The sequence below is a fragment of the Vombatus ursinus genome, unplaced genomic scaffold (genome assembly GCF_900497805.2).
Source record: "Vombatus ursinus unplaced genomic scaffold, bare-nosed wombat genome assembly UNPS02014959.1, whole genome shotgun sequence".
In the NCBI taxonomy this organism is placed as follows: Eukaryota; Metazoa; Chordata; class Mammalia; order Diprotodontia; family Vombatidae; genus Vombatus; species Vombatus ursinus.
Genome location: NW_020954737.1, coordinates 15,432,370 through 15,457,885, shown reverse-complemented (window position 1 = coordinate 15,457,885; position 25,516 = coordinate 15,432,370). Strand labels below are relative to the sequence as shown.

Sequence of the window (25,516 nt, the reverse complement as noted above, 5' to 3'; positions counted from 1 at the left end):
TTTCATGCCCCCCTTGAGTCTGCTTCAAGCCAAACACACCCAGTCTCTTTAAATGATCTTATATGACATGGACTCACCCTTCCTTATTCTGGTTGCCTTTCTCTGATAACTCTTCTAGCTTATCAGTATCCTCTCTTAACCATGACACTCACAACTAAGCATAATACAACATGAGGTCTGATGAGGGCAAAGTACAGTGATACTATTACTTCCTTATTCTGGAAACTATGCTTCCCCCTTCTCTTCCTTTTCTTGCTCCCAGCCCCTATCCAGGGAAGCCAGGGTGGGAAGAGTGACATCTCCCAAAGGAGGTAGAACAAGAGCTAAACTTGAAGGAGTCCAGGAAATCCTAAAGTTGGAGTTAGATTGGGGACACCTTGAGGACAAGGACCTTTTTTTTTTTTTAAGTTTTTCTTTATATCTCCAGTGTTTAGTGAAGTGCCCAGCATACAGTGGACGCTTAGTAAATTTTTGTTGACTGACTTTGAAGTAGCCCAGGCCTGAAATCTGTATTACAGTTAAATGTTATTATTTAATGGACTGTTTATTCCTATCCTATTCAGTTACAGGTATAAGATGAAATGAGTCTGTGTTATTTTATTCTTCATTGTTCATAAAAATCTTGGAAACTTTTGAAAAATTTACAGACGCTTCTGAGTGTCAGATCCCCCTTTTATGGGTAGTAACATACATTGTTCTGCCAACCCAGATCAGTTTAAAAATAAATGACTGAAACTACATCATTCAAGAAATGTTAACATGTGCCCCTTGGTTCCCATAGACCTTCAAGTAAGCATTCAAATCTATGATTTGTTAGTTTTTATTCACTTGTCTCTGTATAGTTTTATTTCCTTTGTAAATAACTTTCAGTTACTGTTTTCGTTCTTAATCCTTGGTTTTTAAGGCCATCTTTACAAGCAAACAGCAAATATTAAACAGTTGTATTCCCTGGGAGATAGAAATGAATAAGACTCTCCTCCAACCTTAAAGACCTTCAGCAAGTCGCTGAATCCCAGTGAGTGGATTGTACTAAAATAAGTTCGTTTCCAGTACTGTGATTACATAATTACAGCTCTTAAAGAGCTTACAATGAAATGAGAGAAAATTAAGCTTGATCATATAGTTTAATTTATTTAGATTTCACTTCATCTTTGTATTTCTGGCTTCTGGTTCCAGTTGAGATTTTTCAGCTGTGGGTAGCATTTTTTTGTCGTGTTAATAGTTTACATCCTGGACATAAAAAGTCATTTAGCTTTTAAAAAAAAAACGTTTTTTTTTAATTTTGGAAGCAATGGGGGTTAATTGATGTGCCCAGGGTCACACAGCTGGCTAATAAGTGTCTGAGGAAACATTTGAACTCAGGTCCTCCAGACTCCAGGGCCAGGCTCCACTGTGCCACCCAGCTGCCCCTTCACTTAACCTTTTTGAGCCTCCATTGGACCAGGTAACCTCTGAGAAAGTCCTGCCAATCCAAGTACTTAAACCCAATTTAAATGGGATTCAATTTGTTAACATTAACTGTAAGATAAATTTCACTTAATCTTTATTTTTCTGTCTTAGATTCATATTCCCTCCTCAGCTTTGAGTTTTTACAACTGAGAGTTGTCTTTAATGCTAATCATAACTCTTGTGCCCTAAAATATCTAGGGTTAAAATATAATCATGTATCTTGACTCACACAAGTAAAAAGCAATAATGAGAAAATCTCTTTTGCCAGACTGTTCAGCTATGTATTGAGGTCTTTATTTTTCTACTAAAAATTTTTTTTTCTTGATGTGGATGGGAGTGGGTGGATGAAGTAGTGTGATGGATTGATTAATTTTTTTTAAAAAATGCTCATGGGGCAGCTAGGTGGTGCAGTAGATAGAAGTCTGGTCCTGGAGTCAGGACAACCTGAGTTCAAATCCAGCTTAAGACACTTGATATTTATTAGCTGTGTGATCCTGGGCAAGTCACTTAACCCCAATTGCCTTGCCAAAAAAAAAAATGCTTGTTAATTGGAAAAAAATAATAAACTATTTTTTAGATGAATACCAAGCCTGGTATACTCATGATACTTTTTCTCAGATAAATTCTTTACATCAGATTATTTGATTTATTGACTTAGAATTTTAAAAACAGGTTAAGACAGAAATTAGAACTTGTAGCAGCATATTATGAGAATTGACTGTAGGAAGGTAGGGATGACTTGGGTGGGGGAGTAGGGACAACGTAAATTTGGCACTTAAGCTCAATATTATGAAGATCTTTAGGCTACTTGTTTTACACTTTCCATTTATTGTGCTGTTGCAAACAATTTTTTTTGGCGTGTGTGTATATGTATGTGTATATATATATGTGTGTGTGTGTATATGTGTATATATATAAGCTATATGAAGATGATTTCAAATCAAAACAAATGATTGCAAGTATGTTTCTTTTGTATTTTTCTCATACTAAAATCTCATCTGCTAGTAAAGTAGCAGTTTGTGAATATAAATTATCTTTCCAACATTCAGGAATTTAAATTCATTATTTAAATATCTTTGTAGTAGATTGTTTAAGCATACTATGACTGAAGTGTTGCTTATATTTTTCCTTTCATTTTCTTAGGTTGAATTTTACTGGGTTTAGGAGAGGTTAAAAATATGGTTGAAGAAGTTTATAATCTCCCTGAAGAAACAACTAACACACTTGAAATAATAACAAATACTACAAATGCTTAATTAAAATAGTACTGCATTGTAAGCCATACTTTAGAAATTTAGAAAAGAGGGAGTTCCATTACTGCTCAAGTAGATAGGAAGATTTTTGTCATTCAATTATTCAGTCGTGTCTGACTCTTTGTGACTCCATGGACCACAGCAGGCCAAGCCCTTCAGTCCTCCACTATCTTTTGAAATCTGTCTGAGTTCAGGTTCTTTGTTTCCATGACACTATCTATCCATCTCAAGGTCTGCCATCTCCTTTTCCTTTTGCCTTCAATCTTTCCCAACATCAGGATCTTTTCCAATGAGTCCTGTCTTCTCATCATGTGGCCAAAGGGTTTCAGCTACAGCTTCAGTATTTGGCTTGCCAGTGAATAGCCAGAATTAATTTCTTAAATGTTGACTGATTTGGTGTCCTTGCTGTCAAAGGGCCTCTCAAAAGTCTTCTCCATTACCAGTTTGAAAATGTTGATTGTCTGGTGCTCAGCCTTCTTTATAGTCCAATTCTCCTAGCCATACATTGCTACTGGAAAAACCATAACTTTGACTTTATGAACCTTTATTTGCAAGGGAATGTCCCTGCTTTTTAGTTTGCTGTACAGATTTGCCATAATTTCCTTCCAAGGAGCAAGTGTCTTAAATTTCATGGCTGCAGTTGCTGTCTGCAATGATCTTTGAGCCCAAGAATATAAAATCTGACACTACTTCTCTTTCTTCTCCCTCTACTTGCCAGGAAGTGATGGGACCAGTTGCCAAAACCCTAGTTTTTTGCTGTTAAGCTTTAAGCTAGCTTTTATACTCTTCTCTTTCACTTTCATCAAGAGGCTCTTCACTTTTTGCCATTAGAGTGGTATTTTAGTCTACATATCTGAGATAAAGAAATAAAGCATTTATTAAGTACTCACTGTGTACCAGGTACTGAGGTATGTTGTTCAGTTGTTTTTCAGTTGTGTCTGACATTTTGTGACTCCATTTGGGGTTTTCTTCGCTAAAATACTGGAGTGACTCTCCAGCTCATTTTACAGATGAGGAAACGGAGACAGACAGGGTTAAGTGACTTGCTTAAAATCGCACAGTTAGTAAGTGTCTGAGGCCAGATTTGAACTCAGGAAGATGATCTTCCTGACTCCAGGCGCTGCACTATCTATTGTTTCACCTAGCTGCCAAGGAGCTCACATTCTAATTGGGGAAGACTGCACATAAGAAGTAGATAGAAAAGGAGGTGAGGTGGGGGATTCTGGTGGATCACCGCTTTTGAGCAGTAGATAGGAAAAGTCCACTGACTCAGGACTGGAGCTTGGAATGAAACGAATGTGGTCTAGGCATCTGGTGAAAATGGGATTCACCATTCAGAAGAGAGGACCACAAGGTGGGAGCAAGTCCCAGTAAGAAGGCTGTTGTGGAGGAGCTTGGACATCCAGAAAGTGAGGAGTAGAGCTGGGAGTAATTTTCTATCATTTAGACACATGACAATCATAATTGTTGTATTTTATTCTCCAAAGGTTTTAAATATTGCTACTTAGGATTAAGTAGCAGAAGAAGTTGGAGAATTCCCAACTAGAAAGTTTAGGGCTACTTATTTTTTCCTAAATTTCATCCATTATTTCTGCCCCTACATTTAATTTTAAAATGTTTATCTAATATGCTAGCTGCAGTTTTATTTTACCTGTATTTAAAACTTGAAAACTAAATATGTATAAAACCAAGGCCAGGCTTTTATAAATAATTTCTATTTTTTTTTTTTTTGGCAATACTAGTAGTCACCTTAACAGCAATATTGTACGATGATCAACTTGAATGACTTAGTTCTTCTCAGCAATACAGTGATCTAAGACAATTCCAAAGGACTCATGATGAAAAATGCAATCCATATCCAGAGAAAGAACTGATGGAATCTCAATACAGATCAAAGCATACTATTTTTAATTTTCTTTTTTTTATGTTTTTTTTTCTTTTGCTCTATTTTTTTCTTTCACAACATGACTAATATAGAAATATGTTTTACATGGTTGCACACATATAACCTATATGAAATTGCTTACCATCTTAGGGAGGGGTAAGGAGAGGAAGGGAGAAAATTTAGAATTCCATTTTTTAAAGAATGTTAAAAATTATCTTTACATATAATTGGGAAAAAATAGAATACTATATTTAAAAAAAGAAAATACTAGTAGTCATTTCAGTCCATGTGAGATTTCTTAATATAAATGCTTCAGAACAGCCAATTCTTTTTTTAAAAGTAGAATATTGATAAAGGATAATCGATTAGAATTCATTCCTTGTCTGAATGACTTTATCAGAGAGGAATTATCATGGCATCCAGAGTAATTGAATAAGGAAGGGAAGAAATGCTTAGTACACCTTAAAAGAACAGTCCTTTCAAAGCAAAAGTAGTAACTCTTAATAAATTAGGGTTTTTGCTTTTGCTTTGAAGTTTGTAGGTATTTGAGTTGAGAAGGTAATTATTACTTTGATAGCAGAACAACAGAAATAAAAACAGCTTTCTTCACAGAATCCTAAAGTTGCCAAGAACAGGAAATTTCATCTTAGCTATTTAAGAATCCTTTCTACAACAGTAACCATTAGCTTTCTCTTGAAGCATTCAGGTGAATAGCTCTTGATGCTGCTCAGTACTGCATTAGTCAGCCAGCATTTATTTATTGAGTGCTTATTATAAACCAGACTCTGCATTACAGGCTGAGGATATAAAGTAAAGCAAAAAAACAAAACAACACAAAACAAGGTGCTTGTTCTCAAGTTCACATTCTAATTGGCAAGACAACATGCAAATAATTATTCGGTTTCAATGGAAGTGAATCTCAGAGCTCAGAGTTAGGAGATAGTGTCCTGTGCCAGAAATAATAAAAAGATCAGTGTAGCTTGATCAAAGAACACAAAGAGGGAGTAAAGTGTAAGCAGGCTAGAAAGGTAGAAAGGGGCCAGGTTGTGAAGGATTTTAAAATCCAAACAATAGATTTTGTATTTGATTCTGAAGATATTAGGAAGTGACTGGACTTAGTGAGGTGGGGGTGGGGGAGCTGGTAGCATGGTCAGAACTGTGTTTTAGGAAGATCATTTTAGCTGCTTGTGTGGGCAGTGGACTGCAGTGGGGAGAGACTCGAGGCATGGAGACTGTCCAGAAAGCTATGGCATGAAATATGAAGGCAGGAAGTGATGAAGGCCTACCTGGGTGATTGTGGCTGTGAGAATGGAGTGTAGGGTATACATGTAAGATGCTGTGAAGGTAGAATTGGCAGGACTTGCAGCCCATTGGATATGTGGAGTGAGTGTGAGTTAGGAATAGAAGGTGACACCGAAGTTGAATGTAAGAGAATAGGCCATTAGGTTTGCTATTAAGAGATCATTGATAATTCTGGAGAGATCACAAAATAGTTACTTGGAGAATAATTTCTGAATTGTAGGTGTTTGAGAGGTTTGGGGGATAAGAGGAACTGTCTAGGCCTCCATCTTGTTTATGTGATCCAGCAAAATAATCCTATAAAATAACACTTTAGTAGTTTGATTTAGTATTAATTCTGTAAACTTGAGTAAATCATTAAATTGTCAGAAAATAGAGATAATTTTGCTTCTTACCTATTTGTCTGTGCTTATCCCTTTAATTTCTTTTTCTTATTGCTTGAATTTTACACTATCTCTAATGATACCTGAGATTGTAGCCCCCTTGCTTTACCCTCTTCTTATTGGAAAATCTCCTAGTATTTTGTCATTAAAAATGAATGCTACTTCTTGATTTTAGATATTTTTATTATTTTTAAGGAAAAATCCCTTATCTTTTTAGGTGTTTTTATTGTAAATGATTTCTGTTTTTTGACTTAAGGCATTCTGTATCTTAATATATTCATGTAAGTTTGATTATTAATATGATTTATTACAATAGCCTATAGTTTTGGTGTTGAATCATTCTTGGATTCCTGATCACAATGAACTTTTTAAAATAATTAAAGTAAAATCTTGATTTTTTAACAAAGATTTTTAACACTGCATTTGAATTTATTATGAGTACCTTCTGGCATTTTCTCGTCAACACCTCTTCTCAGTCATAATTATTAATAGTCTAAAATATTCATAGCAGGCACTAATAGATACTATTTTATTCTAAAAAGAGACAGGTGATAATTTTAAATTAGTTTCATTTGAACTAGTGGTAAGTTTTTGCCATTGGTGTCTTTTAAACATTGATGTCTTTTTTTATATCTTATACATTTCTGAAGATATCCCCTTTCCCTCCCCTACCTTTCCTTGTAACAAACATTTAAAAAAGGGGGGTGGTCGCACATTAGAAGAATAGCTTCAGGACTCTTCCTCGTTTCAGTATATCTTCCACACTGCATCTAATGTGATTTTCTTTAAGCTCGTATCAGATACATTGCACTCTCCTACTCAACATACTCCAGAGGCTTCCTGCTGCCTCTAGAAAAAAACAAACAAACCAGGGGTTTGGATAGAGCACCAGCCTTGGAGTCAGGAGGACCTGAGTTCAAATCCAGCCTCAGACACATAACATTCACTAGCTGTGTGACTCTGGGCAAGTCACTTAACCCCAATTGCCTCATCAAAAAAACAAAAAACAAACAAAAAAGTAAACCTCTTTTCCTTGTTTTTAAAGTCCTCACAGCCTTGCACCAATCTGTCTTTACAGCCTCATAGTATATTACCTCTGCCTCCCAGCCAATCATTAAACTTATATTAATCACCAGCTATGTGCCAACTATGGTGTTAAGCCCTGGAGATACAAAGAAAGGTCAAAGATAGTCCTTGCTTTCTTGTAGAATGCAGGATTTTGGGAAGGAAACCAGAGAAGCCAGAAGGCAGAGAGAATAGGAGGAAGAGAATTCCAAGCATGGGGGATAGCCAGTGAAAAAGCTTGGAATTGGGAAATGGAACATGTTGTATGAGGAACAGCAATTTGCAGTTTTGGGGGTTTGGTTTTGATATTTCTCATCTCTTGTTGAGTCTTTGTTTTCTGTTTGGACCATTCCAATTTTCAGAACATTCACTTTATGCATGAGGTTTTTCACAGTCTTTTTCTAATGCATAAGTATTCCTCCCCATTCTTTCCTTCCTAGCCTTTCTATTCTATATCTCTTATTTCATTTCTTCTAGGTATTATTAAAGGACTTTTTTTTTCCTCTCAGGTTTTACCTGAATTTGTTTTGAGTTTGTAATCCTCTTTCAAATTTAGCCTCTAGGTATTTCTCAAATCAAGGTGTTTCCTCATGGTGTTTAAAGTTTTCCTTGATTTGTTCACAGAAGGATCTTGGCTTGAGTCCAGATCCTCAAATGAATGGTGCAAGGAAGATCTAACTGTTCCTGAGTATAATTGGGCTAGATTAGGCCCTTCCTTTGAGGGAGTGATCTGCTTCAGTCCTGGGCTCTGACTTAGGAGCTCCCTTTTATTACAGGGCTCCACAAGTTCTCCCTACTGGAGCCATTACTAAGATTCCTTCCTTTCACACCTCTCTCCATTCCCATCTGTCAACAGGCAATCACAGCTTCACAAAACTTACGTGAAAACTAGATTAATGAACATGCATGTGGAACTCAAAGAGTTCACAATCCATACAGAAGTTTGCATTTTTATAATAGCAGGGCAAAGGAAGAAGGAGATACCAGAAATCTCCACCTAAAAGGGGGAGGTGTGGGAGGGGAGAGGTGCAGTAAACGTAGGAAAAGGACAAAACCCCTCCTGAAGGGGAGGAACAAGGCCAAGGCAGAAACTGTATTCTTTTCCCTTGGGAATTGCTAGACTATGAAGATAGGAGGGCCTTCTTATCTGTAAGGGTCCCAGCTGCATAAACAATTTCCCAGTCTAGTGTAGACTGACTGGTGCCTGTCTTAACTCCCAAGGCCACACAGGGAGTCCAGTTTGGGATGCAAACAAATTACATCAACTGGGGTGGAGAGGAAGGGGTTCATCCTTGACACATGCAGAGACGCCTGTATGCTCTGGGTCCAGTGTTTCTGGAAAATGTAGCAACTCAAAAAGACAAGTGCAGCAGACCCTGTAACCTTCCTCAACACATCTCACCTCACCCCCATTTGTTAGGCTCAGGGGCTTCCCCTATGTTGGGTTCCCATTGTGAACTTCAGGGACTGCTGGGCCTTGGTTTTTGTTCTAGGCTAGGGTCTCACAGCATGGCCTGCTTGTACCGATTCTGGATCCTTCCTGAAGTACACTCAGGCTGCACTCTGCTTAGCTAGGCATGGGTTCAGGCTGTGTTTTGAAGAGTATTGCCGTTGGATATCTCAAATGTCCTGAGGCCGCTGGCTCCTGAGTTGGGCTTTGGGGAATGGTGAGGGAAGCAGCTTGTTTAGAGAATGCAGTTCTAGATCTGCCTAGAACATCTCAGAATGGCCCTCCTGTAGCCTGGGAACTCCAACTTTGTTGAACTTGGGTTCTGTGGAGCTTAGGGAGTGCTGGCACTGCCCTAAGGCTTTCTACCTTTTACACTTAGCTTTTTACCTTTGTCTATCTCAGTATCTCTTCAGTACTACCAGGTCCTGTTGTAGATTCCTAGGTTGGATAGGGAAATCTAGAGTTGACTATTTCTGTTATTTTAGTAGAGTAATGCATCTCTAAGCCCTGGAGTGTTTGGGGACCCCGATGTAGTGTGCTGCAATTTTTTTAAACTTAAAATACCATTTAAGCTATTTCTTTGCAAAATCCAATATGTTTTAGTACTTTGGATCTGTGATAGATCACAGATAGTGAGTATTCCCCCCAAATAGAAATTGCATACTGTCTGCCTCTTCTCATCATGTGTGACTCTTGCCTGTGTCCCTCTATAAATCCTCTATAGGGGGTCCATACAGAGTGCCATGGGAATGCTCCTGTTAACATTCCACAGATAGCAGTGAAGCACATAGGCTGTCTTTTACCTTTTCCTCTCACTATGTGATCATTCATCTCTGATTATCTTTTTTACATCACTTCTAGTACACAATTCTTTCTTGATAATAAGCCCATTATCACTCATCAGTCTGTCTCTTGGGGGAGGGTGGGAAGTAGAGGGCATCCTTTATTTCATCCCACATAAAATTCAGAAGATTCAAAGGACTTCTAGAACCCCCCCAAAAAAGATAAAACTTTTAAAGCACTCAAAATAGTTCTATCTAAACTCTAAACGAACTAAATTTTGATTGCTATAGAAGCAACATTCCAACATTCCAATGAATCCCTATATCCCCCAGAGACTTAGACCATCCCTTTCAAACTCATAGCACCACTTGTGTTTTTAAACTATTTTATTTTATTATTTATTTTAGATAATTTTATCTTCTTGTTGTTTTGGTGAGGTAGTTGGGGTTAAGTGACTTGCCCAGGGTCACACAGCTAGTATCAAGTGTCCGAGGCCGGATTTGAACTCAGGTCCTCCTGACTCCAGAGCCAGGGCTCTCTTTATTCACTGCACCACTTAGCTGTCCCTATTCTATCATTTTTTTTAAAAAATTGAGATGATAAACTCTTTTGTCTCATGTGGTTTTTATTTATGATTTCTTGAAATATAGCTCTGGAAAACCAGGCTTTGATAGAGCCCATTGGGATTCAAATGGAGTTATTTGACTATGGCTCTCACTGATTGGCCAATAATAAGTCCCCACCCAACCCTCATTTGCCCTTTGTTTGGGTTCTCATGGCTGAAGTGAGTGTAAATAGCAATTGTTCCTGTTCTATGTCTTCCCCTCCCAGATTGAATCTTTTGTAAAGGCAAACTAGGCCATTTTTTGCTTCTTATCTAGCCTTTAATTACTGAGTAGTAATTACCTCAGACAAACTGACACCTGCAGAAAGACCTTAGCTTAAAAAGGCCAAGGTCTCCCACTGCATCTGGGGCCATTGCCAGTTGTTCTGACCTATGCCTGGCCACTGGACCCAGTGAGTCTGGAGGAGTGAGGCTGATGGTTTTTCAGGGCTGCCTTACTTAAATCCAATTCACTTGCAAGTCAAGATATCATTTTCCTGATGCTATTGGTTCTCTTCCAGATGCTCAGAAACACAGATCCCCAGGATAGGCTACTCTTTTCCTCCTATACCTGTGCTGTCTGATTAATTCATTGCAGTAGCTAAAGACTAGCAAGGTCTCAATCTCTTTCCTTTTTGTGTCCCATTAGGTGAAGGGAAGATAGTCTGGTTAAATTTGTAGAGGTATATTTGGTGAGTAATGTAGCTTTTTGCATGGTTAAGCTGGTTTTCTCATTGATATGAAGTATTGTTAGCTTTCTAACCAGTACTTATTCTGAGATGAGTATTTTTTTTAAATTTTTTTTATTAATTTATTTTGATTTATCAACAATCGCTTCTATAAGCTGTAAAAAAAATTTATTTTAAATTTTTAGGCAATTGGGGTTAAGTGACTTGCCCAGGGTCACACACCTAGTAAGTGTCAAGTGTTTGGTCTGAGACTGCATTTGAACTCAGGTCCTCCTGACTTCAGGGCCAGTGCTCTATCCACTGTGCCACCTAGCTGCCCCCTTACTTCCATAAGCTTTTTTTTTTGTGAGGCAATCAGGGTTAAGTGACTTACCCAAGGTCACACAGCTAGTACATGTCAAGTGTTTGGTCTGAGGCTGGATTTGAACTGAGGTCCTCCTGACTTCAGGGCTGGTACTATATCCACTGCACCACCTAGCTGCCCCCATAAGCTTTTGAGTTTAAATTTTTCTCCCCCTTCCTCTCTCTCCAAGACAGTACGCAATCTGATACAGGCTTTACATATACCTTCCTATTAAGCATACTAAGAGAAAACAAAACAGAAGAAAAAAATAGCAAATAATATGCTTCGATCTGCATTCAAACTCCATAGTTCTTTCTTTGGATGTGGATAGCATTTTCCATCATGAGACCTTTGGAGATGTCTTAGATCCTTGCATTGCTGAGAAGGGCTAAGTCTATCAATGTTAGTCATTACACAACGTGGCTGTTACTTTGTATAACATTCTCCTAGTTTTGCTCACTTCACTCAACAACAATCCATACAAGTCTTTCCAGATTTTTCTAAAGTCTGTCTGCTCATCATTTCTTACAGCACGATAGTATTCCATTACATTCATATACCACAACTTGTTCAGCCATTCCCCAATTGATGGGTATCCCCTCAATTTCCAATTCTTGGCTACCACAAAAAGAGCTGCTATAAATATTTTTGTACAAGTGGGTCCTTTTCCCATTTGTATAATCTCTTTGGGATATAGCCCTAGAAGTGCTTTTGCTGGGTCAAAGGGTATGTGCATTTTTATAGCCCTTTGGGCATAGTTCCAAATTGCTTTCCAAAATGATTGGATCATTTCACAACTCCACCAACAATGCATTAGTGTTCCAATTTTCCCACATCTTATACCTGTTTTGTCATGTTGGCCAATCTGATGGGTGTGATGTGGTACCTCAGAGTTGTTTTGATTTGCATTTCTCTAATCAATAGTGATTTAGAGCATTTTTTCATATGACTATAGATGGCTTTAATTTCTTCATTTGAGATCTGCCTGTTCATATCCTTTGACCATTTATGAGATGAGTATTCCTGATCCTATTTTAAGAAAAAGGAACTGAAACTAAGTAACATTCTCACACTGTTATCCACAGTTATTTTGAAATGTATCAAATGAAATCTCAAAGTGGAAGTAGTGTGAAAATATTTCAACTCTGGTTAATATTTGCCAGTAATCCAGTTAAATTCCTATCAACTTTTCAAAGCCTGTGACTTGAGGGTATTATGGAAGTAAATGGGGGCAGAAATGGTATATAATAGTAAAAATGGTACTAATATGACTTTTAATAATAATTATTCTTATTTAATAATAGGACTATTAATGAAGATAGCATAGTCTTGGATTCAGGTTTATCAGGTAGCAGACATGAGCCAATTAAATAATAATAGTAAAAATAGCTAACATTTACATAATAATTTAAGGTTTGCAAAGCACTTATATATTTAATCTCAGATTACTTCTCGATGTGTTTTCTAGGTCGCCTGTTTTTGATAAGATTATATTTTACATATTATAACTTTTTTTTTTAGGTTTTCAATTTTTTAGAAAATATTTCTTGACTCATGGAATCATTGCTCTCTGCCTGGTCCAATCTAAATTTCAGGAGGTTTGTTACTTGAGTAAGTTTTATGTAAGTTTTTTATTCTCTTTCCCATTCTTTCCTCCAGCTGTTTCATTTTCATTTTTGTTCTTCTAGAGTAAAGCTTCTTAATCTAGGTGGCTGGGGGGCGGAGTGTCTGAACTTTAAGAAACTATATTTGAATATAATTGATTTCCTTTGCTATCTATATGTTTTATTTGATGAACTTAAAAACATTTTTCACCTGACTGACAAAGGGACCATGACACACAGAAAAGCTTAAGAATCTCGTTTGTTGCTTTTATTTCATTTATATGATCATTTTAAATCTCTTGCCTCATTTCTCAAAGGAATTCTAGTAGTTTGTGGGAGACCTTTGATTTTTTTCAAGGCTTTGCTTGTCACTCAGTAATGTAGAGTTATTCTGTATGTTAAAAAAAACTATCTATCTGTCATTCTATACACACACATATCTGTATCTCTGCAAAATTTTCACTTATGTTGCTTCCCTTCCCTGATCCTGGAGAGCCAGTCCATGTTAAAAAAATTTCTTAAAAGAAAGAAATCAACAAAATTGATCAATTCATTCAAAACATCTTAAAATATGTGCAATGTACCACACCTGTGGACCTCCCATCTTTGTAAAGAAATGGGGTAGGGTTGTCTTCTTATATCCTTTCTTTAGAGTCATTCTTGTTCTTTGTAATTTTGTAACATCAATTCTTAATTCTTTTGTTCTTTCAGTTTACATTGTTGTAGTCATTGTGCATATTTGCTTGGCTCTGTTTTACATTTACAAAACTTTAGTCATTGTATACATTGTTTTCTTACTTCAGCTGACATCGCTTTATCAATTCTTCTAAATCTTTTCATGCTTCTTTCTCTTCATCATGTTTATCATTTCTTATAGCATAAATAATATTAAATTATATTCGTATGCCACAAGTCATCTGTTCTCCAATCATTGAGCATATAGTTAGTTTACAATTCTTAACTGTCACAAGGAATACACTACAAATATTTTGGAGCATATGGGGACTTCTGATTATCAGTGGCCTCCTTGGGTTATAAATAAACCTAATAGTGGAATGTCTAGGTCAAAGGATATGGACATTTTAGTCACTTTATTTGCTTAATTCTAAATTGCTTTTCAGAATAATTGTACTGATTTGTACAATCACAGCTGTACAAACAAGCAAATTGTTAATGTGCTTATCTTCCCTTAACCTTTCCAATATCCTTCATCTTTTGTTATCTTTGCTAGTTTGCTGAGTGTAGAGTAAACCTCAGGGTTGTTTGATTTTCATTTCTATTATTTCTAATGATTTGGAGCATTCTTTCATACAGTTGTTAAGCAGAAAATACCAATCATATTTATCCTTTGTTTAACTTTTTGCATTTTGCTTCTTTCTCTTGTTTTATTGCTAGCATTTCCAAAATGATATGAAATAATAATGGGGGGAATGGGCACCTTTGCTTTGTTCCTGTATTTATTGGGAAAGCTTCTAGTGTATCCTCATTGCATGTTGTGGTTTCTTTTGGTTTTAAATACTTTTTTATTACATTTAAAAATGTTCTTCTAAGCCTATACTTAGGGTTTTTTGCATTAGTGAGCATTGTACCTTGTTGAAGGCTTTATTGTTATTGGGGTTGAGTTTTTTTTGCTTCAATTGACATAATTCTGTGCGTGTGTGTCTGTGTGAATTCTCTTTTGGGTTTGTTTCTTGCACATTCCTAACTTCATAATATGTATCAGCAGAGTTTTCTTGTATTTACTCATTTTTCCAGCCTTACTTCCCGAGTTAAGACTTTGTATTGGGGCCAGACTCTGTGCACTTCTGGAAGGATTGGTAGGGCTTTCTGATCTTTATTACCTGGAATCTAGGCAATGTGGGATTTGTTCTTTGAGGATCTCAGAAACTACTAGGAGCTAGTAGGCTGGGTTGGTAGTCTCCAGCCTAGATAGGCTTGGATAGTCTGATCTAGGAGAATGCCCTGGTCATTGCCTTCCTGATCTAAGCCCCTGAAGCCTTCTGAGCCCTTGTTGGAGATCAATCAACAAGCATTTGGTATAGTATCAGAGCAACACAGTTGTAAGTTCCAGGTTATTTTCAGTTTGCCCCTTTTCTAGTCTCCCATCTCCCTGCCCTTGGTTCATAGCTTCAGTTTCTAGGCTTTCCTAGTTTGTCCCTGTACACTAGCTAGTCCGTGAGCTGCACTTCTGGGCCAGGCTTTTCTCTCTGAACCCCTTCTGGCTATCTCTTTGTTTGGACCTAGTCTGGCAAAATTGACTCAGTGTAATGGGGCTTTTTTTTTTTTTAAATCCATGATGGAATAGTTGTTGGAGAACAGGGCTTTTTTGCTTCCACTGTGACATCTTGAGCAAAGTTCTACATATGGTATCTTTTGATCTTGACAACTCTATAAGTTGTGCTACAAGTTTCCTCATTTTACGGATAAAGAAACTGAGGCTGAGAGAGATTAAGTAATTTCCCCCTATCTAATGTCTATGGCAAGATTCAAATCCATTTCTTCCTGACTTCAAATATAGCATTCTTATCCACTATACTAATAATATCTGGAAACTTCTCAGAGGCTCTTTTCTCAGAATAGTATAGGACTTAGATTCAGTATAATTTGAAACATTCTATTCTATAAGCTAACAAAATAAGACCTTTTTTAGTAACTATTCAGTATCAGGGTGGTAAACATATCTGTTCCAGCAGAGGGGATGGAGCCAGTAATTAACAGCTCAAATGAATAGATGATTCAGTAGACAAGTGCTAAATAATTGAGTTTTGTATTTTATCAGATTTGCCTATGAATAGTTATCCAGCATTATCATTTTCTATTTCTTTGTGTTCCTCACTGTTAACCTGGGGTATAAGGGAAGACATTTTGGTGATCTTATTGCAACAGTAATTTATAATCTTCCTGTGGGGACACAAGACAAAAGAATTTAAAACTTAAATAAGGATAGGGATAGGATTTGTAATTTCATTGGTATATAGAGAACTCTCAAGTGAGGAAAATCCCCAGCGACTTTTCTGCCTCTTAATGTTCTAACAGAATTACTTAGAGGACTGAAGTGTTAAGTGACTTATCTGGGATTACATATCACATCTTCTTGGTTGTTTTAGTCCAGCTCTTTCATGCAAAAACCCATGATGCCTCTCTTGAGGTATAGGAATAATGGCCAATATTAGTGTTATAGACAGAGAATGCTCATAGGAATTCATAGAATGGAGATAGCAAATCATTTGAAGTTAATACCACATAGGATAGACCTCTCTTTCCTTAGCTATCTTTTGTCATTATCTGAGAAACAAAAGGTATCCCAGAAATCTTAGTGCAGTTTTAAGCCACTAAAGCTTAAAGTTGCACTAAGACTTTTGGAACACCCTGTACTTAGGTGAAGGATCGTGAATTTGTCCTACTCTGTTAACACATAGAATCACCGTAATTTATAATTTGAAGGGAACTTGGAGAAAATCTTTCATAACCCATTCACCTTATTTTTTCCAGTAAAAGTTCATTTTAAAAAAGGAAAAAAAAATTCTAAGTCACCAACATAATAAATAGCAAAGATGAAGATACCAACAGCTTAAACCTCCTGTTCTAATATTTTCAATTTTTCATCTTTTCTCTCCCTTCTATATTTCCTTTCCCTTTCTAAATTCTTAACATCTTTGTAGAAAATGAGTATAACTAATTCTTCTTAATAAGAAAAATATGCCCCCCCTTCCCATATACTTTTTAAAATCTTGGATTTCTACCAGAACCTAATTTTTTTTCTCTCCAAACTGAAGGTAAGAAAGGTTGTAGGTAAGGAGGCATGTGGGTGTGAGATGTGTATGCAGCAGAGAAGAAAGCCAGTTTGACTAGATTACACAGTTAGGGAGAAATAACAATGTCCAATAAATCTGGAAAGATAAATTGGCTCTGGTTATATAATAGTTTATATTTCATTCAAGAGGAAATAGAAAGCTACTGGAGTTGGTTGAGTAGGGGAGTCACATGGTCAGATCTGTGCTTAAGGAAAATTACTTAGGTAGTAGTTCATAGGATGGTGAGAGACCAGTTAGGATCCTAATAGGTATTGCTGATTTCTTTCGGGTAGGGATTGGACTAGATGGTTGTTGAGGTCCCTTCCAAGTTTCAAATTCTGTGATTTCTATTATATAAATACTCAAGCATTACTCATGGTCTCTTAGGGGCATTTCCCTAAATTTGAATTGTTGTCTCTAGTATTATTCCAGCTATAATGCCCAGACTATAATAGCTAGTCTTCTTCCTTTAGTCATTGTGGTTTGTGCCCATGTTGGCTAAGATTTTGTACTCCATAAGACCAAAATACCAAAATGAATTAGTCATGCTATCATCTAAGTAATCTGCTAGTTTTGACTAGAAAAAATGCTTATGATATAATTTTCTAATAATTTGATAGGCTTACCTATAAAACTATTTTAATAATAATAGCTAGCATTTATATAGTGCTTTAAGGTTTGCAAAGCTCTGTACAAATATCATCTCATTTTATCATCACAACAACTCTAAGAGATAGGTGCTCTTATCATTCCCATTTTATAGTTGAGGAAACCGAGGGAAGCAGAAATTAAGTGACCTGCCCAGGGTCATACAGCTAGGAAGCGTCTCGGGCTGGATTTGAACACAAATCTTTCTGATTCCAGGTCCGGCTTACTCTCCACTGTGCCACCTAACTGCCAAGTCTAATTGTATTGCTAGTTTCATGGCAGTTTTATTCATTAGTAAATGGCAGTGTTGCTTTTTCAGGGGGAGTGGAGTCCTATTAAGCAAAACAGGATTTGAAACTGGGACTGGTGATAGAGTGTGTCTCAGCTTTTGGCAGTGCAACCTAGCAAGGTGTAGAAAGAATCGTTACCAGACTGGTTGAATGAAGGTGGATTAATTTTTTTTTTGTTCCCAACAACTTATGAAGTTTATCTAGTAAGTAAGGTACAGAGAATTGTGATCCGACTTGGCCAAGCAAGAGCTTACACTGATAAAATCATGGAACCGTAATATGTTGAAGGAAAATATTGAATGCATGGTTGGAAGAGGCAGAATTAGCCTGCTTTACAGTAAACAGATGGGCAGCAAGGTGGCACAGTGAATAGATGGTGGGGCCTGGAGTCAGGAAAACCAGAACTCAAATCTGGCCTCAGATGCTTCCTAGCTATATGACCCTGGGCAAGTCACTTAAACCTTGTTTGCTTCCATTTCCTCACCTGTAAAGTGAGCTGGAGAAAGAAATGGCAAATCATTCCAATATCTTTGCCAAGGAAACCCCAAATAGGGTCATAAAGAGTTAGATATGACTGAAACAACTAAACAACAACATAATAAAAATAGTTTCCTTATTTGTTGTTGCTTAAAACAGAACATCCTTATAACAAATACTAAGAAGCACCAAGGAAAACATTTTCTGTAATGAAATTCCGCTGCGCCCCTCCCCCCATTTTTGACCATGGTTTCTTTTTTTTCTCTACCCCTTCCCTCCTCCCCAGGATTACTGTAAAGAAAAGAACAAAAATGTGAGAAAGGAAACTTTTAAGTACACGAAATATTTTCCTATGTGATAGCAGTTTCCTTATCTATTGGTTTTAGAGTTGAGGAAATTGAAGTATGAGGTTAATTGGTTGTACATATAGTTAAGCAGTTTCCATTTCTTAAATATAGTTGAAAAAACAGTTAAAATTGCTGTACCATAAACAGCAAAAATTTCAGTTTATTATAGATTCCATTTTGGATTATTAACATTTGAAATTTTTCTTTATTGTAGATCATCTTCAAAATCTGAGGAAGCCATCAGTAAAAGCACAGAATTTTATTTTAATGTTTAAAATAAAATTTGCCTATGATCCTAAAAAGCTGAAATGGGGGCTATCCTTCTTCAGTAAGTACCTAATTTTTTTATCCTTTAGTTTATTATTTTGTTGTCCCCCCCATCAACACTTGGAATAGGTGAAAAGGACAAATATTGGTTATTTCTAGTTGTTTTCATCTTTTAAAAAATTGATATCTTTACTTTTCAGTTAGAGACATGTTGATACACTAGGTAGTACTTGGACAACAGGCCATATTGCACTAAATAACTATTTTAACCTCTTAGAATAAATATTTTAGCTCTTTATATTTATTATTGATGCTACCTTTTAAATTATTGATTCAGTTACATGAGCATTTATCAGTGCCTTCTCTCTTGGGTTCTGGAAATAGAAAGACAAAATGAGATATTCCCTGCCCACAAGTAACTTACATTCTACTAGGAACAAACAGGTGAACTGACAAGTAAAAACACGATATATACAAAATAAACATAAAGTAGTTTCCTGCAGCTACCATTGCCATCCATACTAACAATGAAGTGATCAGGAAGGGCGTCATGTAGAAGACAGCCCTTGAGCTTATCCTTGAAGGAGTTGGAGGTTCCAAGAGGGGTCAAGGGTTAGCTTTCCAAGCATATTATTTTGCTTGGGAACCTGGAGGCATAAGACAAAATGTTACCTAAATAGAATAGGAATAATACTTAGGTATTAATAAGCTGCTTGGGATGGAATGTAGAGTGCCTAAGGTGTAGTTACATGAGATCAGTCTAAAAATTGTGAAAGGCTCAAAATGCCAGAGAGAGCAATTTGTATTTTATCTTAGAGGTAGCAGATTGCTGCTGAATCTCCCTGCATAAGGGAGTAATATAATCAGATTTGTGCATTCAGAATTTGGCAACTGTGAGAATGTTAAATTGGAGAGGGGGAGATAGGCAGTCAAGGAGACTGATTAGGAGGCTTTTGCAGTAGTCCAGGATAGAAAAAGTAAAGACTTGAACTATGATTGTGTCCCTGAAAATTTAAGATCTTGTGGAGGTACTTTAACATTCCTTTAAAAAAATTTTTTTTACAAAAGTTTTGAGTTCCAAATTCTGTCTTTTCCCCCTTCCTTCCTTTCCCTCCTCTTTGAGATGGTAGGCAGTCTGATATAGGTTACACACATGCAATCATATAAAACTTCTCCATATTAGAGACATTTATTTTGGAGAAAAATTCACATTCTAATGAACCCAACAAGGTGAATTACCTGAAGAATGCATCTCTGAATAAATGAATCAGTTAATCTTTAGATGAGGGCAGTTTTATTTTGCAAACACATGTCCCCCAAATACCAGAATTTATATATCAAAACAAGCCTATCATTTGAAGTTGTCATCCTGGGTGTTTCTCCATTTATTAACCCTCCATTTAAAATATTTTTTGGTATACTTCCTTTGGTATTCTCATTAGAGTCAACATGTCAGCCATGCAAGTAGTTCAGTCTTTTACTTACTTTGTAATCACAGACTTGGTCATATTTCCCTTCCTCCTCTTTTCACTCCAACTCCCCTCTTGTAGGACAAGTGAATTTTTCAAGCACTAGATCCCCCAGGCCACACTTAGCACAAGGTCCCCATCTCCTTTCACAGATCATAGGAGCTTTAATCAATGAACCTCTCTCCTACCTCCAAAGTTAGATCTTTTTTCTTCTCCACCCCACTCTTTTCAAGCATTTTCACCCTTCCTCCTTATCCACTCTCCTACAGGCTTTCTTTCCGAGACCACAAGAGTTACCTTCCCATCATTGCTTGCTCATGATTTGAATCTGGGACCTCACACATTCCTCTCTGAGCCATCTTCTGTTTTCCTCCTTTCGTGTACCTTCCCATGGTAGATACTATTTGTCAAATGGATGAATGACACTATTTTAAAAATCACTAGATATTTATAAAGTAAAAATATTTTCAGTTCTTGACAAAATTCTTTTATTCAGCAAATATTGAAATACTGGTTTGTGTGCAAGGAGTGTTATAAAATACATTATGGATTATATTATGATTGGGGGGGTTGTGTGGGCTAATAAAGCTATCAGAACTAAGATAACTCAACAGTATTGTACTTGAAGATACCAAAAGAGCAAGATAGCACCCTCCAGTTGTTCACATAACTATTAAGTAGAAAGCAATGTGATGAGGTTAAGAATTTCAGAAATGTATAAGACATGGATCTTGATCTCCCTCTCCCCCACCTGTTCAGCATTCTTAATTATGTTTGTTAAAAATATCTTTTGTAAAGTGTAGTTTAATAGTGCTGTAGGTTGTGGAAGGGATAACGTTGTGATGCTTCTCTCTAAATGTACTTCTCTGTCAAGTTTCATGTATCACAGAGGCTATAATCTCAAGGAAAAAGAAGTCAAAGCAGCCATATACTTTTAGTCATGGTCTGTCAGTTCCTTTCACTATTAAAAGAGAAGGGAGAGATTGAATCCATATATTACAGAACTGTTAGCAGTTTTTTTTTTCGTATAAGAAAAACAGTTTCTTGCAATGACAGCAGAGATGAGTTAATATCAAACATCATTGCCAACTCTTCAGACCATAGAGGTTTATCACAAGCTGATTCCATAAGCAACTATGTGGATTACTATCAAACAATGTAGTTTGAATTATATTATACCTAATAATTGTGAATAATGAACTATACCTAATATGCATTGCTGCTATAATATCAGTCTTTCCTTATGCAATTCTGCAAAAAATGCTTTAAGAACAACAGCTTGGTGCTTATTTTTTTCTTTTGCCACGCTGCTGAGAAAGGGTATGGAATTATTGTCTATCAGTTAAATATGAGAGAAGCCTTAAGAGAGAAATTGAGACACTTCTATTTTTTGTTTGTTTATGATGTTTTATTTTGTTCTGATTTATTTTTGTAGAGTTCAGGAATAGTTTGGCAAAATATATCATTATTGAATGTAACCTAACTAGCCAAAGATGTCCTGTGGTAAATAGCTCTGTTTGGCTAAGGAGGAAAGTGTACTTTGATTGGTTTTTTAATAAAAGAAAACTTGAATCTCCAGGCATTTGTTTTGGCAACTGGCAACATTCTTATTGAAAATATTACTGCTAATATTTCAGAGTTTCTGGGGGGAAAATATTTCAAGGAAAAGTTATCTGCCAGTATTAATACCATACACAAAAGAGTAATGTATAAGACATATTCCTTGTCATCACATTGTTTAGTATTTCTGAGCATATACATCGGGGGAAAAAAAACCACCAAAAACTTGTTTATAAGGAAAATATATAATTGTTGAAATGAATTCTTAATGACAACAAAGCTTTCAAAACTATGACTAACGGGGTAGGGTACAGAAATTTCTGAATAGAGAATGGTCTCATTGATATTGTTTTATGTTTTTACTTGGAAAAGAAATGATTTAGCTGGAAAACATTTCTGCTTTCGAGGCTTCCTAATGTAATATGAACATGTATGAATTGGGCAGTGTAGTTTAAAAACTTCAGTCCTCATTTCTGTAAATGCTCCTGTGTTTTCCAATTCTAGTTCAGCTTTTGCCTCAGGGATTTCTTCCTGTAAGAGTATGGGATATTTACACAATTACCAAGAGAAGTTTATAAAGATCATGTTGTGGTAGTGCTGCCTGTCTTTGGTTTTTTGACAACATGACATGCTGCTGCTTTGTATCAGAAAATAACTGTGGTTAGATGGTCATGTAGTCTGCCTCAGACAGAGATTGTGAAAGAACCTTGTGTAGTGTGCCCTTTTAACACAGTTTTCATAGCTGCAAGTGTCTTCCTTAGCCTTTTGACTGCCACATGACAAAGGAAGTAGTAAATGAAGCAACATTTATGGATGTTGATTTTTAGTACATTATTCATAACTGAAAGAACATAGTAAGTAAGACTTTTAAGTTACTATTGTTAAGTTGCTAAGTTACAGAATTTTGTTTTATGTGGCTGCTCATCACGTTTTGCATAACAACTGCTATATTAAAAAAAATGGTTCTTTCCTTAGGATACCTGGGTCTGAGGGTCAGAAGAGGTAAAGCAGCAGTTGAATTTACCCGGATTTGGAGATTAGCAATACATATGTGGCATAAAATCTAGGGAGAGAAAAGGATTCTGGACTATTTAGCAAGGTCACAGTTGAAATGGCTAACCGATGCATCTAGACAAGTAAAACGAAGAGGGGAATAATGGACTGGGAGAAAGGATAGTGTTCAGGTGTCTCAGGCAAAATGTGTATTCTGTTAGTGGGGGAAGGAAGGGAGAGAGGTAAAATAATGGGAAGTTTGTCATAGAAGAGAGTTGATTTGGAAGATTTTTGAGGGTGAGTAGTTGAATGGAAATGTGGACCAAGCAGAGCCACAGTTTCCTTATCTGATAATTGGCAGGAAGGATTCAACTAGATTATTTCTGAGGTAAGTATTACCTCTGAAATCTTATGATTTAGCAATTAGTCATAATTACCCCTAAAGTTGAGCTTGTTTTCCTCCAGATGATTTTGTAATTAGTTTTTCTCACTATAAAAGTAACCCTTTGGTAGTTTGATTATATGGTACTGAATAAGTAAATTAATTTAGGTACTGTTGTCATTTTTATTATATTAGCTTGATCTACCTATGAATAATTAATATTTCTCCATTTATTTATGTCTGTCTTTGTGTAAAGATTTCGTTTGTGGTTGTTTTCATACAATTCTGTGTGTGTCTTGGCAGGTAGGCTTCCAAGCATTTTATACTTTTCTTCAGTTCGTTTAAATTGAACTTCTGTTTTTATTCTTCCTGCTGGGTTTCATTGGTTACATAAAAAAACTATTTGATATATGTGGATTTATTTTATATTCTGCAACTTTGCACATACTAGGTGTGGATACTTAATGATGCCTGTTGACTTGACTTGTCCATTTCAGATAAGAGTGAAGTTTATCTTCTTCACTCTTTCCACTCTTCATTGGTTGTATACTTTTCTTCTCACATACTCCAATTATGAGAAATAACTTGTTTTTATCTCCTTCTTCCTGTTTTCTACACTGGAAGACATTAGAGTACTTAAGGGAAATTTGGTTGATCATTTATCCCTCTCCAATTACTCAAATAAATTTACCTTTCTAGGTTTCTCTAGGGACTCTTATGTTTGCATTTCAGAATTTTTACTTAGCTTTCTGGTCTTTTTGTCATAAATACTTGAAATTTCTTTATTACATTTTAGATCCACTTTTGACCTTGTGGGATTATACTCTTCTTTGCCTGCAAAGTTATTTTTGTTGTAGTGGTACTTTTTGTAATACGTATTACAAAAAATCTGCTTTATAGGAGAAGCTACTAGGTTTTTGTTGATGGCTAACTATGTGGATCATTAATAGTTTGAAATGATTCTTGGTACTTGAATCAGTTTTCTTGCAACTTCTCTCCTGACTCCATACTTTTCCATCTCAGTTTCACCTTCTCACCCTAGAAATGTTTCTTTTTTGTACCTCTGCTGATTGTTGACTTCCTGCCCAGGAAGACCATTTCAGGAATCCCAGACCATCTGTGTTCACTTACCTACTGGCTCTAGACTTTGTCACCTCTGCCCCAGCAAGCTCCTCTCCTCATCCCATTCAGCAACCTGTCTTCCTTCATGAAAGTAGGGAATGTCTTGAGAGGAGGGATGGGACATGTTTCTATTCTCAGTGCTTTCTCCCTCCCTCTCCTCAGAAGTTCTTTTCAGGGTGTGTTCAGAGCCTTTTTAATTTTTTAATTTTGCCTTCTTGTTCTCATACATTTGAACCATTTTCATTCATGATTTCTTAAAATATACTCTCCAAGCTTTTAAAAAATCCTGATTTTCAGGGTGTCTAATTCTTTGCTCCATCGATTTAAATTAATTTTTTTATTTCTTGTTTAACATTTTCTGTGTATTTATGTAGTCCTTATGTACTTGGAGTCCTTTCTTATAATTGTTGTGAAGTTCCTTACTCCTTATTTTTGGAGATCACTAGATTTGCAAACTTCTTATTACTTAAATTCAAAAAACTCTGCAGTTCAGCTCATCTGAGCAGTTCTCTGCCCTAATAGTACTACTATGCCTTTCTACTTGCCTTCCTTTCCTAGAGCTACTTGTAACAAAACTGAGATCAGTTATGAAGTATTGTAACAATCCAAGGATGAGGAGATGAGCACATCTCATATCCTCATACCAGGTGAATGAAGAAAGGAGATACATTTTAGAGAATTGAGAAGATTTTGTATACTGATGTAGAAGATGAAAGAGTTTTGTTTACACTTTCATTTTTGCCTCAGTCGGCTGAGGTTTACTGGAATGTAATCCATTAGAGGTATTTTAGTTAGTCTTAGTTCTCCAACTTCAGTTCCTGATTTGGTGTTTTATAGTATAGCCAGAGTCTGCTCTCCACTGTCCTTTTGGATGAGTTGGTTGACCCTGATTAATTTTATCATGATTCTTGGATTTGACTCCCATCTCCTGGAACTCTCCTACTTTTCTCCTAGATCTTTGAAAGTTAGAGTTATGAATCTTCCCTTCCCTCTTAGGTGCTTCAGAATGGAATGCTAGGCACCACAGAGATCTGGTCACCTTTGATGTCCTGATCTTAGTGCCCAAGACATGTTACTAGTTTGGCATTATGCTTGTCATTAATTTTTCTTCACTTCTCCCACCTTGCGGCCTTTTGACCATGCTGGAGTCTTTCTCTGGAGAGTCATATACACATGGTGCCTCTGTACAAAGATCCTTACAGCATGCGTATCCCTTCTCGAATTTTGTTGATACATACTTTAATGGTCTGTCCCCTTTCTTATTGCCCGTGGGTTTTGGAGTGATTTGTTTGTGTAGTCCTGGGATGGGAGAAGTCATGTATTTTGATTTTATGATCATTCTTCAGTCTGGTACAAGCTT

The 25,516-nt window shown here is 36.4% G+C and overlaps 1 protein-coding gene across 3 annotated transcripts in view; it reads left to right on the top strand.

Moving 5' to 3' along the window:
• Positions 1 to 25,516, top strand: part of PIK3CB (phosphatidylinositol-4,5-bisphosphate 3-kinase catalytic subunit beta) — a 183,012-nt gene that overhangs the window by 53,804 nt on the left and 103,692 nt on the right. The window contains exons 1-2 of one of the 3 annotated variants that reach the window (XM_027845226.1): positions 12,754 to 12,814; positions 18,578 to 18,691. The exons of 1 other annotated variant lie outside the window; for it this stretch is intronic. The gene's annotated coding sequence lies outside the window, so the exon portion shown is untranslated. Of the gene's footprint in view, positions 1 to 12,753; positions 12,815 to 18,577; positions 18,692 to 25,516 lie in introns of those variants that run through there. One more of the 3 variants, XM_027845225.1, reaches the window with a different exon arrangement.